This window comes from Globicephala melas, chromosome 12 (assembly GCF_963455315.2).
Source record: "Globicephala melas chromosome 12, mGloMel1.2, whole genome shotgun sequence".
Lineage (NCBI taxonomy): Eukaryota > Metazoa > Chordata > Mammalia > Artiodactyla > Delphinidae > Globicephala > Globicephala melas.
The window spans coordinates 71,126,726-71,139,873 of record NC_083325.1 but is presented as its reverse complement, the minus strand read 5'-3'; the positions used below and the strand labels follow the sequence as shown (position 1 = coordinate 71,139,873).

The window sequence follows — 13,148 nt, the reverse complement described above, 5'->3', positions numbered from 1 at the left end:
CCCCACCCTAAGAGCAGAGAGGAATGGGGCTCGGTCACTCCCCCAGGACGGAACAGACCCCCAGGACAGCAGGTGGGGGACAGTCCAGGAGATATCCAGAGTATAAGGCAGAGCGTACAAAGCGGTGAGAGAAGGGTGGGGATGGGTGGCGGGGTCTCATTCATTCAGGAAGAGGTTAGATGGCTTCACACATGCGCCAGAGAGAGATGGGGTCTTGGAAACATGACGACGGGGCTCTGATACCACGGTCAGTGAACAAGCGTGGTCCGAAGGCTTCTGCCCTCTCTAGTCATCCAAACGACGTATTTGGAGAGTTTCAGCTCCACTTTCCAGTTCTGAAAGTGAGCAGGAGCCCCGATGCGCAGACCCTCACTCCTGCCTCTTCCCAGTGGTCCGGGGCCAGCGACGGCCGTCCACACTAGACGGGCGATGCCCGCCACATCTCCAAGACTGAGAAGCCCTGCTCTGGGGTGCCGTCGAGGTTAGCTCTTCGCGTCCCAGTGGGCTCCTTTAGACTGGGCAGCAGTCTTATTTCAAACAAATTGTTCTTTTTTTCTTTTAAACACAAGGTTTTAAAAATAATGAATAAAATGAATGCTTCTCCCAAGTGGGTAAACATTCAGCTTCATCTAACCCAGGGCAGCTGGATAATGTGTTTACAATACACCCCAGCTCAGAAATGCAACCGTGAGAAAATTCCTTTACAAGATCCTTCCTCTTGGAATCTGATGAGTCACAATGTCCCACACAGTTTCTAACAGCCCACAGGGACAGGGACTGCTCTTAGTGGGGCTTTAAAATGGAAGTCAGCCCATCAGAGGCAGGCTGGTGGCTCAAATGCCTAGGCTGACCTCTCCCTATAAACTCATTCCGGCCTGCAGATTCCAGAACATTCCCAAACAGGGGAGAAGAGACCGAGGGAGAGACAGCAGCTCTGGGGTGTCAGTGTCCATGTCAGCTGCCCTCGGAGACCTTGTGATGCTCTGCTGCTGGGGGGAGGCCCCTGTTCATTATAGCTAACCTAGATGTTTTAAAAAAAAAAACTCTCCAAGGAGCTGCAGGGCAGGAAGGAGCGGGGAGAAGGCACCTCTGAAGGCAACCAGCCTCCCCAACCTAAGGAAGACTGGCCGGAGCGTGCGGTGGCAGCCACACAGTGCCCGTGGGGTCCCCACCTGTGGAGCCATGCTCCCTGCAGACACTTGGAAGGGCCCAGTAGTGGGTGAACACATGGCAAAGAGGTTGGGCCACGCCATCACAGAGACCTCCCACACCACCAGCAGGCTGTGTGACCTGGAACAAGTCACTTAACCTCTCTGAGACTTGGCTTCCTCATCCTCACCGTAACCCTGACGGCTGTTCCACTAAGATTAAAAGAGATTCTAGGCAACACCACCTAACAGAGGGCTTGGCGTAAAACATGTTCTAAATGACTTTTTTTTCCTTTTCTTCCAGAAAGGAGAAAGAAAATTGGGACCTAATAATAATACTTTAATGAAGTTTTACAAGAGACTTCACATTCATTATCTTATTTGTTTGTCACAACAGCAAAGTTTTCTTACTCTCATTTTGTAGAAGAGACTTGAAGCCCAGAGAAATTAGGTTATGAGCTCACAGCCTCCCAGCAATGCTGAAACTGGAACCCAGATCTCCTTCCTCTTTTCTTCCCCCTACAAACACAGAATTTAAATTTCAAGACATTAAAAAACCTCTGTCCCAGCCCAGAAGACTGAATGTCAGAAGCCAGCCTGACCAGGCACGTGTGGCCTGGGGGCAGATCCGCCGCTGCCTTCTTGGCCAGCAAGCACACCACCCAAACACGAGTCCAGGGCCCCCTTCCCTATGTTCCTGTCTCCTTAGCTGGGTTGTGATGAGGGTCGGCAGAGGCTGGGCGAAGTCCTAGGTGCTGGAGGTCTCCAGGGAGCACAGAACCCAGTGAAGACCTGGAGCATCTCTGTGGGTCGGGGGGGTCCGTAGACAGTGGGGTGACACTCCCGTGCTGCCCCAGAGCAAGCTCCAGCATCTCTCTGTCAAGAGGCGACTGGGGTCTCCAGTAAATACAACCCTGCTTGACACAATGCAAGGTTCAAGCCTTGGGGCACTGTGACATGCCCTTCCAAGCCAGACATCTGTCAGGTTTCCACCACGTGCCTCAAAAGGACTTCCAGAAGCTTCCTACTTGTTTAATACCTGGGACATGCCTCTGCTAAGAGATATGCACCCTCTTCCAGAACAAAGATGACTTCCAGATAGGCATCCACCCAACTCGACATGTGACACAAGGTCCCTCATGACCTGCTGGGTGGCCAGACAGCTTCCCAGGTTGTGTACTGCACACCCCTAGGGGCACCACTCCAGACTCAGACACGATGGCTCCCCCAGAGACGTGGAACAGGGAAGCCCTGACCATTGGGCCCCAGTGTCACTCTTATGTCTTGTATCTGCCCACCAGGCTCCCTTCACTCCAGCCACACTGGGCACCCCTCCAATCCTCTAACAAGATGTGCTATTTCAGGGCTCTACAGCTCTAAGCAGAACATCCTGCCCCTGCTGCCCACACACCCCCGCCCTGGCCAATGGAGGGTTACACATTGCAAGGATGCCTTGATCTAACCAGGTCAAGCACAAGCACACACCACACACCTGGCCCTTAGTCATCCCTCAGGAACTGTTAGTTGTTGTTACTATTTCAAGATTATCTCCAACACCCCTCCCTGATTCCCCAAACGGAAGCATCCAACCAACCATCTGTCCATCCATCTATTCATTCACAGATTTCCTGGATGCCCACCCTGTGCCAGGTTGGTACTTGGTATTTAGCAGTGAATGAGGCAGAAAAAGTCGCCGCTATCATGGAGCTGATGATCTGGTAACAACAGACAAATAAGAAATAAGTGATTCAACAATCAGAGTCCCAAAATTCAGCAGACAATAAACATGATAAAGTGACTGGGCGGCTGCTTCAGACGGAGTGAGGGAGACTGCTGGCCCCATTTCTTCACTCCCCTGTAAAGTACTGTTCAGCTTTGCCATAGCCTCAGGGAGAGCGATGTGCTCCTCCCTCCTGCTGACTCGGACTGTGCGATTGGCTTTGGCCAAATGGATGGCAGTGCATGTGACATAAGCAGATTTTTGAGATACACTTGCTTTCCCCTTTGTGCTTTTGCTGTCACCATGAGAACAACATGCACCAGAAGTTCAAAGGTCCAGCAGAATGAGAGGCTCTTGGAGCAGAACTAAACTCAAGCTGCAGCTTGTAGCCAAACCCAGCTGAGCCCAGCCTAGATCAGCCACACCCCAGCCAACCCACACACGTGTGAGCAATGTGGTTGTGAGCCACTGAGCTCTGGGTTGTTTGTTACAAAGCATTAGGTGAAAACAGCTGACTATGCTTAGGTGGTTAGGACTGGTCTCCCTGAGGCAGTGTCACTTAAACTAGAATAGGAATAACAAAAAAGTCCCAGTCACGGGAAAAATCAGGAGAAAGAGCCTTCTGGATGGAGAATATACCGGTGCAAAGGCCCTCTTTCCCATGAGACACTCACCCACCTCCTGATGCACCTGCATATATCGCCCCGACAAGGAGGCAAGGAGCACCTGAGGTCAGGGTGTGTCTTTTACATTTGCAGCCGCAGGGCCTGGCACAGCTACTGGCACAGAGCAAAAGTCAGCTGCACGAATGACTAAAGTAGAAAGAAGCTGAAAGAACAGTCCATTCTCCACGGAGGCGTCCCCTTTGATGAGAGAGCTAAAATCCAGCTACAGAAAGGCTGAGCAGCAGTTCTTAACTGGGGTGGGGGTGATCTGGGCCCCCTGAGGAACATTTGGCAGTGTGTCTGGGGACATTTTTGATTGTCACGACTGAGGGGGAGGATGCTCCTGGCATCTACTGGGTGGAGGCCAGGGATGCTGCTGAACACCCTACAGTGCACAGGGCAGTCCCCACAATGAGGAGTTGTCCGGCCCCAAATGTCAATAGATCTGAGGTCGAGAAACCCTGGCCCAGGCAATGCCTTCTTCCTTTTTGATTCCTGAGTCTTCACTTGAAACTTTCTCAAGCTTTTGGATTAAGGAACTCTGAGGACAAAGACGGCACAAGAAGATTTATTTTTATATCAATCACAGACCTCATGGGCTAAGAGGAAAACACTACTGATACTTGTTGGACATAAGGACACAGTAGCTCGATAAATGCACCCACGATGGAAGGCAGGCCCAAATCACAGGGGTAGAGACGACTAAGACCAGAGAAGACCACCTGGTCTGTCTCCCTGGAGGGGCAGCTGCAGGAATGAACATCTCACAGTTGGCATTTGATACTGACCAAGGAATTATTCGCTTGAAGTCTGTGGACCAGGTTAGGGGGAGTCAGTGGACCCCTAAAATCAGGGGCAAAGTGTTTCACCCTTTTCTGGGGAGCAAAGTCCATTGCTTTCACCAGATTCTCCAAAAGGTCTGTTAGCCCAGATGATTAAGAACCACAAAACGAATCAAAAGCTCCCATTTCCTCTTGTGGCTTCTTGGCAGAAACAGAAAACATCAGGTCACAGCCCTTTGTGTCTTTTCTTACACATGTGACCCTATTAGTCACCTCGGTCTTTTTCTGCAGGGCAAATAACTCCCCTTCCACTTAAAGGAATCTATTTTTAAAATGTTTAATCACATTTGGCTTCAGATTTTTTTTTTTTAACTCCTGAGTTCTCGCTGAGTGGTGGACCCCATGTTGGGTCCTGGAAAGTAAAAAAGAACCTCAAGAGCTCAAATCTACTAGGGGTAAAGAAGCTACAGGAGGGACTTCCCTGGTGGTCCAGCGGTTACGCCTTCGTGCTCCCAATGCAGGGGGCCCAGGTTTGACCCCTGGTCAGGGAACTAGATCCCGCATGCTGCAACTAAGAACCCACACGCCACAACTAAAGATCCTGCACGCTGCAATGAAGATCCCACGTGCGGCAGGCAGCTAAGACCCGGCCCGGCCAAATAATCAACCAACCAACCAGTATAAAAAAAAGAAGCTACAGGAAAGGGAGGAAGCATAGATTGATTCTGAGGTAGAGGAGGACAGGTCGGCAAAGGTGTTATTTTCTACTGTACAGCAAAGTTATTCAGTTATACATATATACACTCTTTTTTATATTCTTTTCCATTATAGTTTATCATAGGATATTGAATATAGTTCCCTGTGCTATACAGTAGGCCCCACGAGGGAGTAAAACGGGCTGGACACACTCAATTGTGGGTTTTCACAAATATTGACAACACGGAGCTTTTATATACATATTACTATATGGATGCTGGATGGTAAAAGCAATTTAAACCAATTTCTCACTGAGGATCACTGTTAAATAAAGGAAAGGAGAGCAGTAATAAACTATACGCTTATGCGAGTTACCAGAACAACGAAAGGGTTCCACACTGCCTGCTCTCGTCTTCTCACCTCTAAGTAATCCTACTTGCATTTAGTGCAGAGATCCTGACTTTCCGGAATTGTCTTTGAGTGAACTTGAGAACAAAGGTACCAGCCCAGAGGAACATGTAATCTGGAGACAGAAGAAGAGTTCTAGAATCCCAGCAGTATGCTCATCACACAAACTTAGCAAAATGAGAAAGGGATCCCCAATTTCACAAGCACACTGAAGCCCCTGCAAATATGGAACAGAGCAAACTCGGGATTCCGAGGACTTCGTACCTCTCAATTCAAGATGACTCATACCTTGAGAGTAAAACTTTTTGCAGACTCTCCGCTGCAGAAACCAGCGTCACAGCTTTCTCCTTGGGGATTCAACTGCCTCTCTTCTCTCCCTGAGTGCTTCTGAGGGATTACTCAGCATCCCTCATCCCTGTAGCCTCTCAGAGCCGGCCTGGAGACATCTGGGATGTGGTTTCTTAGTCACTGGTTCTGACTTGACCCTTCAGTTCTTATTCCTTAGTTGCTATTTGTCTAGTTTCTGATCCAGGTGTGCTGGCATCCAAAGGAAAAATGATTAAGACTCAGGAATCTAAATGTCACACTCCCCCAGGTGATTCTCTTTTATTCATTGTTCTAGGTGGTGTAGTAAATAGCAAAACAAAGCCAAGATCCTCCAACCTTCCTGGTTCTTTAAACCAAACTATAAACATATGCGATCACTTTACGTTATCTCCCTATGCCTATCGCCTCTTTTTCTTCCATCCGTTTTTTCTTTCCTTTTCTAACAATCTTCTGATCCTCGGCGCACCCTCACCCAGAGTTACTGCACTTCCTTACCGTCTTTCCCTATCTGACCAGCATCTCTTCCATACGTTCAAAGCCACATCCACTGAGATGTTTTCCATCTGTTCACCCTGTTTCATGTGTCCTACAGTTAATTCAGTTCCCTGGTTTTCAATTCAGATCTTAAGTCATTTTCCAAGTTTCCTTCTGACTGTCCCAACCCTGTCTCCCACTGCCCCCCATCTCCCTGCTCTTGGTAGAGTTAGTACACACTCGCATCAGACACTCCACAGCCCGGTCCTCTCCATGCACTGTCTTGGTCACATGACAAACAAAAACTTCCAAATTCCACAATCTGAGCCTCAAGCCCTGGCAAACTATCACCACTCCTAAATCTCTTCAGCCTCAAGTGTCTTGAATTAGCTCCACCTGAGTGGGCTCCCCTCCCCCTCCCTCAGGGGCTCCCAGCCCTGCACCACCTGAGAATCCCCTGGGGGCCATGCCCGGGCAGCATCCCAAAACAGTGAAACCTGAGGCCCAGACACGGCACCGTTAAAAACCTCCCAGGTGACTATATATGTGTAGCCCATGGTCAGTGGGAACACCCAAGTCTGTCACAGTCTCCCCAACCATCCCCGAGCTGAAGGTCCCATTTCTGCCTGCCAAGGGTTGGGGACCAGAACTCACCCGACTGTGCACCTCAGATAATTAGCACCCAGGCTTGCATATGTCTGAAGTAACCCTTTGTTGACTGACTGTTCTCCCTGTCACTGGTGCTCCTTTCTGCACCTCCAGTGGGTCATTCATTCCATCTGGTCTTTCTGGGTCTTCCTCATCGACCTCCTCTTGCCATCACCTGGCCCAAACCCTCACCTCCCACAAGCCTGGGCACAGACTCATTTCCCTGGCCCCTCTCTGGTCCTGTTAACCCACCCCCTGGTATCAGGTTAATCTTCCAAACTTAGCTTTTTGCAAGTTCCACCACCTGCTCAAAACACCTCAAGAGCTGACAATTTTCCGAAAAGTAAAGTTCAAAATCCTCATTCTGGCATTCGAGGTCCTACATACTCTGGCCGCTGTGACCTTTTCTAAATATCACCCACAGTCCCCTGATGTAAACCATCTGCTTTAGCCAAGGTGATGTCCCCAGCGTTATCACCCAGCAGGCACTCCTGACCTCAGCATATGTTGCAGCCCACACTCCGAGGGCCCTCAAACTTTTCCACTGAAGTACGTGGAGAGGAAGCTTCACCTCTCCCCTTGCTGGGGCACGTGGCTTTTGCATTCTATTCCATAAAAATCCATGCTTGTAATTACTATTTTTTTTTTTTTTTTTGGTCACACCGTGTGGCACATGGGATCTCAGCTCCCCGACCAGGGATCAAACCCGCACACCCGTCAGTGGAAGCTCGGAGTCCTAACCACTGGACTGCCAAGGAAGTCCCTGTATTACTATTTTTAAACGTCTTAAAATGTTTGCCTTTCAGTAAAACACATGTGTCTGTCTGTTATATTACACGCTCTGCTAGGGTGGGGACAAGATGTGTTCCAATCACCACTGTGTAGCCAGCACTGGACAAACACCTGGCACATAGGAGGTGCCCAGTGACTACTGGGTGAAGGAATGAATAGTGGGGGAAGGAGGGAGAGGATGAAGGAAGAGAGGGAGGAAAGGCAAAAGGTGAGGAGAGAAGGGCAGAGGAAGATGGGCAGAGAGGATATCAACACCGATGCCATAGTTATCCTGAGGCCTCAAGGACACCCTAGTCGTAGACAAGCACACCCCTGCATCCTCCAACGTGAGAAGCACCCCACCTGAACTGGCCCCCGACTGTATCCCCCATCACCTTCAGCCCTTCCCTCAAGATCTAGCTAAACCCTGCCTGCTCCGCAAAGCCTTCCCGGAGGGCCCCGCCCCTGAGCTATCACACTCTCCTCGTGTTTCTCCTCTAGTTTCTTAACGAGGAAATAAGTGCAAGGTAAGTCATTAAGAGAAAAAAAAAAAAGTTTAAATACACAGCCACACTCTGCTCTCATTTTCAGAGTAGAAATGACACAGGGCAGGAGCAGAAACAACAAAACATCAACAGTGGTTACCGTGTAAGGGAGGGAGATTTAGGACAATTTCTCTTTTCTTCTTTTTGCCTCATCTTTCTGCAGCTAATCTCTCTGTAGAGGCAAGAAAGACAAGGGGCACCATCTGAAGTTTCTACTGTTCCATCCACTCGCTTGGAACACCCTGACCGTCAGCAGACCTGGGGACCCTTAACATCTTTTTTTTTTTTTTAATTTATTTATTTTGGCTGCGTTGGGTCTTCATTGCTGTGCACAGGCTTTTTCTAGTTGCGGCGAGCGGGGGCTACTCTTTGTTGTGGTGCGCGGGCTTCTCATTGCGGTGGCTTCTCTTGTTGCGGATCACGGGCTCTAGGCGGGCGGGCTTCAGTAGCTGTGGCTCGCGGGCTCTAGAGCGCAGGCTCAGTAGTTGTGGCGCACAGGCTCAGTTGCTCCGCGGCATGTGGGATCTTCCCGGACCAGGGCTCGAACCCGTGTCCCCTGCGTTGGCAGGCGGATTCTTAACCACTGCGCCACCAGGGAAGCCCCCGGGGACCCTTAGAAACAGAGACTCCTCTTCACGGAAACTCCCTCCTTGCACTCAGAGGCCCTCAGTAAACACCCCGTGGTGGGGAGCCCCGCCCCAGAGCCGCTGAGAACCTCCCCTGGGCACCTGTTTCTACGGGACACACCTCGCCTCCTGCCAAACTTCTCAAAGGGCCAGCTGCGAAGATAAACCTTCCGACAGCCTTCAAACAAGATCCGGGCGCAGCACCCGAGGGCCTCGCCCCCACCCCCTCCCGCTCTGCTCGGCGAAGGGCGGGGATTTGGAACCACCAGGAGTGAAGGGAGACGCCCCCGCCCAGAGCTGCCCAGCCAATCGTCTGTCACTCATCGTTCAGTGCCAACACGTGCAAAGGAGGCCCCCTCACGTAAACTGGAGCTGGTTCGGGTTATCCCCACAGAATAACCATCTCCTCTCACTAATGAGCCTTCCCTGGGGAAAGGCAGGGGCAAGGTGGCTGCAGTCAGTCGCGATGGTTCCACACAGAGTAATCGCTGCTGGCATAGAGGGCCTCTCGCCATCGCCCTCGAGGTCCCTTACAAACAATGTACACAGCTCACTTGGTCTAAGTTCTTTGGACCTGGTTTTCTTCCTCTTTCCTCAAATGCTTTGTCCACCCGTGAGTGCTACCCCCGTCCTTTCCCTCAGAGACCGGCCACCCAGCTGGCAGGGATTTTCTCACCCTGGGAACACACATAACCCAGGTTTCCAAAAGAGCTCTAAAACCATCCCCTGGCTTCCGGAGAAGTTCCCGACTTTAAAAATATTTCCCTTTGGTTTTTGCCTAATTTCCCCACTAATCGGCCTTACACTTTTTTTTTTTTTTTTTGCGTTGCGCGGGCCTCTCACTGTTGTGGCCTCTCCCGTTGTGGAGCACAGGCTCCGGACGCACAGGCTCAGTGGCCATGGCTCACGGGCCCAGCCACCCCGTGCCATGTGGGATCTTCCCGGACCGGGGCACGAACCCGTGTCCCCTGCATCAGCAGGCGGACTCTCAACCACTGCACCACCAGGGAAGCCCGGCCTTACACTTTTGACACGTAAGAGACCAGATCTTCTCCCCACCTGAGTGGAGGACTGAGGCCCATATCAGCATCACCAGTGGTCTGCCCACAAGGGCATCCGAGTCTCTCCCAGCTCACGGCCGGCACCACACTTCCTGTGGCATACTTCCTCTATGGGCCCCCGAGAACCATCTGTCCCTACCCTTCCCAATTAACACACACACACACACACACACACACACACACACACACACACACACACGCCATCTCTCAGTAAGGTAAACACTCAGGGACAGTAAAACACAGCAGTTAGAAACTGGGCTTGAATTCCAACTCTACCACCACTGGCTGTGGCCTTGGGAGATGTAACCACTGCTCTAAGCTTGCTCCCTCCTCTATGAAATGAGAATAACACGATTCCTACCTCAGGGTGGGTTTGAGAATTTGTGAAGACGATGATGTAACGCACCTGGCACGGTACTGTGCTGGGCACACAGCAAGTCTTAATAAGTGTTGGTTATTATGATTAGGTGTATGATAAATTCCCAGAATCACCACAAAACTTTGTTCCCAATTCTCCAGCTCTCTTCATCTCCTTCAATACGTCTTCTCAACACCTGGGAAGGCGGTAAGTACCAACGGCTCCCAAACCTGTTCTAAGGTTCTACCCTCAGACATTCTGCTTTCGTATATTTGGTGGAGGGCCAGGAATCTGCCTTCTGAAAAGCGCTCCTCCCCCACCCAGGAGATTCCAACGCCACCAGTCCTGTAACCTGATTGCTGCATTTTACTATTTAAATACGATTCTGTGTCCCTTGGCGCTGTCCTATAAAGTTCATCCTGATATGAACTCCCATTGTCCCTCCCTATGGCTCTCAACTGTTTTCCCGCTGCCACGGCCCTCCCCTATTGCCCGTCAGCTCTCCCCGAGTCCACTGCGTGCCGGCCGGGCTGCAAGGCTGCTGATGCAGCTCCATCCCAGGACCCTGCTCCCAGCTGAAGGGCTCAGTCCCGCTCCTGTCCCTCTGCCCAATCCCTATTGGGAAGCCCCTTGTGGCAATGCCAGCAGCTGCGAGAGCCAACTGCCCAGACCATACTTATCAAGTACTTTCCGAGCCCACAGTGCTCTGCCTGCTGTGTGGGGACACCAGTAAACCTTGAACCATTCGTCAACAAGTCCTCCTCCAGCCCCTACCCGGGAGGCAGAGTGACACCATGCAATGAACAACAGCTCTGGAGCCAGACAAGTTCCTAATTATCATTCCTTAGCAAGTCCTCTAAATCAGGGGCCCTGGTATATTGCAAAAGTTACCAAAATGTGACACAGAGACATAAAGTGAGCAAATGCTGCCAGGAAAATGGTGCCAACAGACTTGCTTAACGTAGAGTTGCCACAAACCTTCAGTCTGTAAAACACACAATGTCTGAGAACCGCAATAAAGCAAAGTACAATAAAATGAGCTATGCCTATATGCATCTTCAACTTAATATAGTCTACTTCAAATATTACTACTTTACATATAGTATAAGAGTATATGTTCATTTCTTGCCTGTCTTTTGTTCTATTGTTGTCATACATTATTCTTCTATGTTATAAACTCCACAGTACATCATTTATATTTTTGCTTTAGTCTTTTAAAAAGAGATTAAAAATGAGAAAAAATAACTTTCATTTTCCCACAGATTTACTATTTAGAGGCCTATTCATTCTTCTGTGCAGTCCAAATTTCTATTTAGTATCATTTTTCTTCTGCTCGAAAAATTTTCATTAATACTTTTTGTGGTGCAGGTCAGCTGGTGATGAATTCTCTCCACTTTAATTCGTCTACAAAAAAGGCTTCACTTCACTTTCATTTTTTGAAGGACATTGGGTATAGAATTATAGATTGACCTATTTTTCAGTTCTATTGTCTTCTGCCCTGAATAATTTCTGGCTAGACATCTACAATCATTCTTATCTCTGTTCCTCTATGTAATGTGTCTTTTTTTTCTTTCTTTCCGGTTGTTTTTATGAGTTTCTCCTTAACTACTAGTATTAAGCAACTTGATGATGATGTGCCTTGGTAGGATTCTCTTTATTTTTACTCTTTATATTTATCTGAGTTATTTTGAGCTTCTTGAACTGTGGGTTTAGAGTTTTCATCAAATTTGGAAATTTTTTCACTATTAGAAAAATGCTTTTTCTGTCTTCTCTCTGTTCTTCTTCTGGGACTCTGCTGCTCGCACTGCCTACAGAATGTAGTCAAAGCAATCTCAAATCGCTTTCTAGGTCATCCACTTGAGATCCCAAACTGCCTTCCAGCCTTCTCTTTTACTATCTCATACACCCAATTCTGCAGTCAAAAGTTCTGTGTGTGTGTGTGTGTGTGTGTGTGTGTGTGTGCATCCTCACACCACTGCCCACCAGCAACTGTCTCTGCCCCTTACCAATCCAGGGCTCAAAATCTAATTTCCCCTTCATGGCACACCTCAGTACTGCCTCCTCCGTGAGAACTTTCCCAAGCAAGACAGAATGATGCCTTTTCTCTGTACTCTCACAGGTCTTGTCTGTCACAGTGGCTCCTTGAGAGCTTGCGGACATCCTGTCAAGTGATTTTGGGATGAGTCCCACCCTTAGACCCAAAAGAAAGAAAGCTATTGGACCCTGTGATGGGAGTAAGAGCGATGTTCTGTCAAAATGCGCCTATGCGAGACTTTGCTGAGGAAGAAGTTGAGCACACGGTATTTTAGGAAAGAGTGAGTCAGGCAGCATCTCTCCTTTTTCCAAAGGGAAAAATGAGACACACAGCAGATTAAGTCAATTATACTGAGCCAGAGGAAACATCCTCCAAGGATCTTCACTCTCAGACCAGTCTCTCAATGTAGCTCTCAAGAGCTGGAAAAAAAACATTCCAGCTTCCGACGTCCTTATAAAACCAGGGGGGCAGGAGTAGGCAATCATGATCCAGGAAGCAACTCAGCTCTTGGATCCAGGTCTCTGGGGAGAGATCCCTGGCCTGGTAAGGTGTGGGAGGCCCCAAGAAAGCAAACAGAATTCCCAAAATTAGAAGAACAAAAGCAAAATGGACCACGCAACGAAGAGCAGCTCACCAGCAGAAGACAAGAAGCCTGAGGCCATCCCAGTTTTACACTGGAAAGTCTTTCAATGGCCCAGAACGCCACACCATCCCTTCAAACACGCCCACACCAGGTGACCTGCGCTCCTTCCATCTCCACCTCTCATTCTCCCCACACAACCACATGCTCAACAGCCTCCTACCTGAACAACTTCCTCCTACCACCCCAATGGCCCCTCACTCACTCCTTTCACTCCATTACCCCAATGTCACCTGCCTGCAAT

General features: G+C 49.4%; 1 protein-coding gene across 3 annotated transcripts in view; it reads right to left on the bottom strand.

Annotated features, from left to right (window-relative positions):
* The window catches only part of ADCY3 (adenylate cyclase 3), an 83,186-nt gene that overhangs the window by 53,383 nt on the left and 16,655 nt on the right, over positions 1-13,148 (bottom strand). The window contains exon 1 of one of the 3 annotated variants that reach the window (XM_060309966.1): positions 244-264. The exons of the other annotated variants lie outside the window; for them this stretch is intronic. The gene's annotated coding sequence lies outside the window, so the exon portion shown is untranslated. Of the gene's footprint in view, positions 1-243; positions 265-13,148 lie in introns of those variants that run through there. 3 annotated transcript variants of the gene reach the window in all.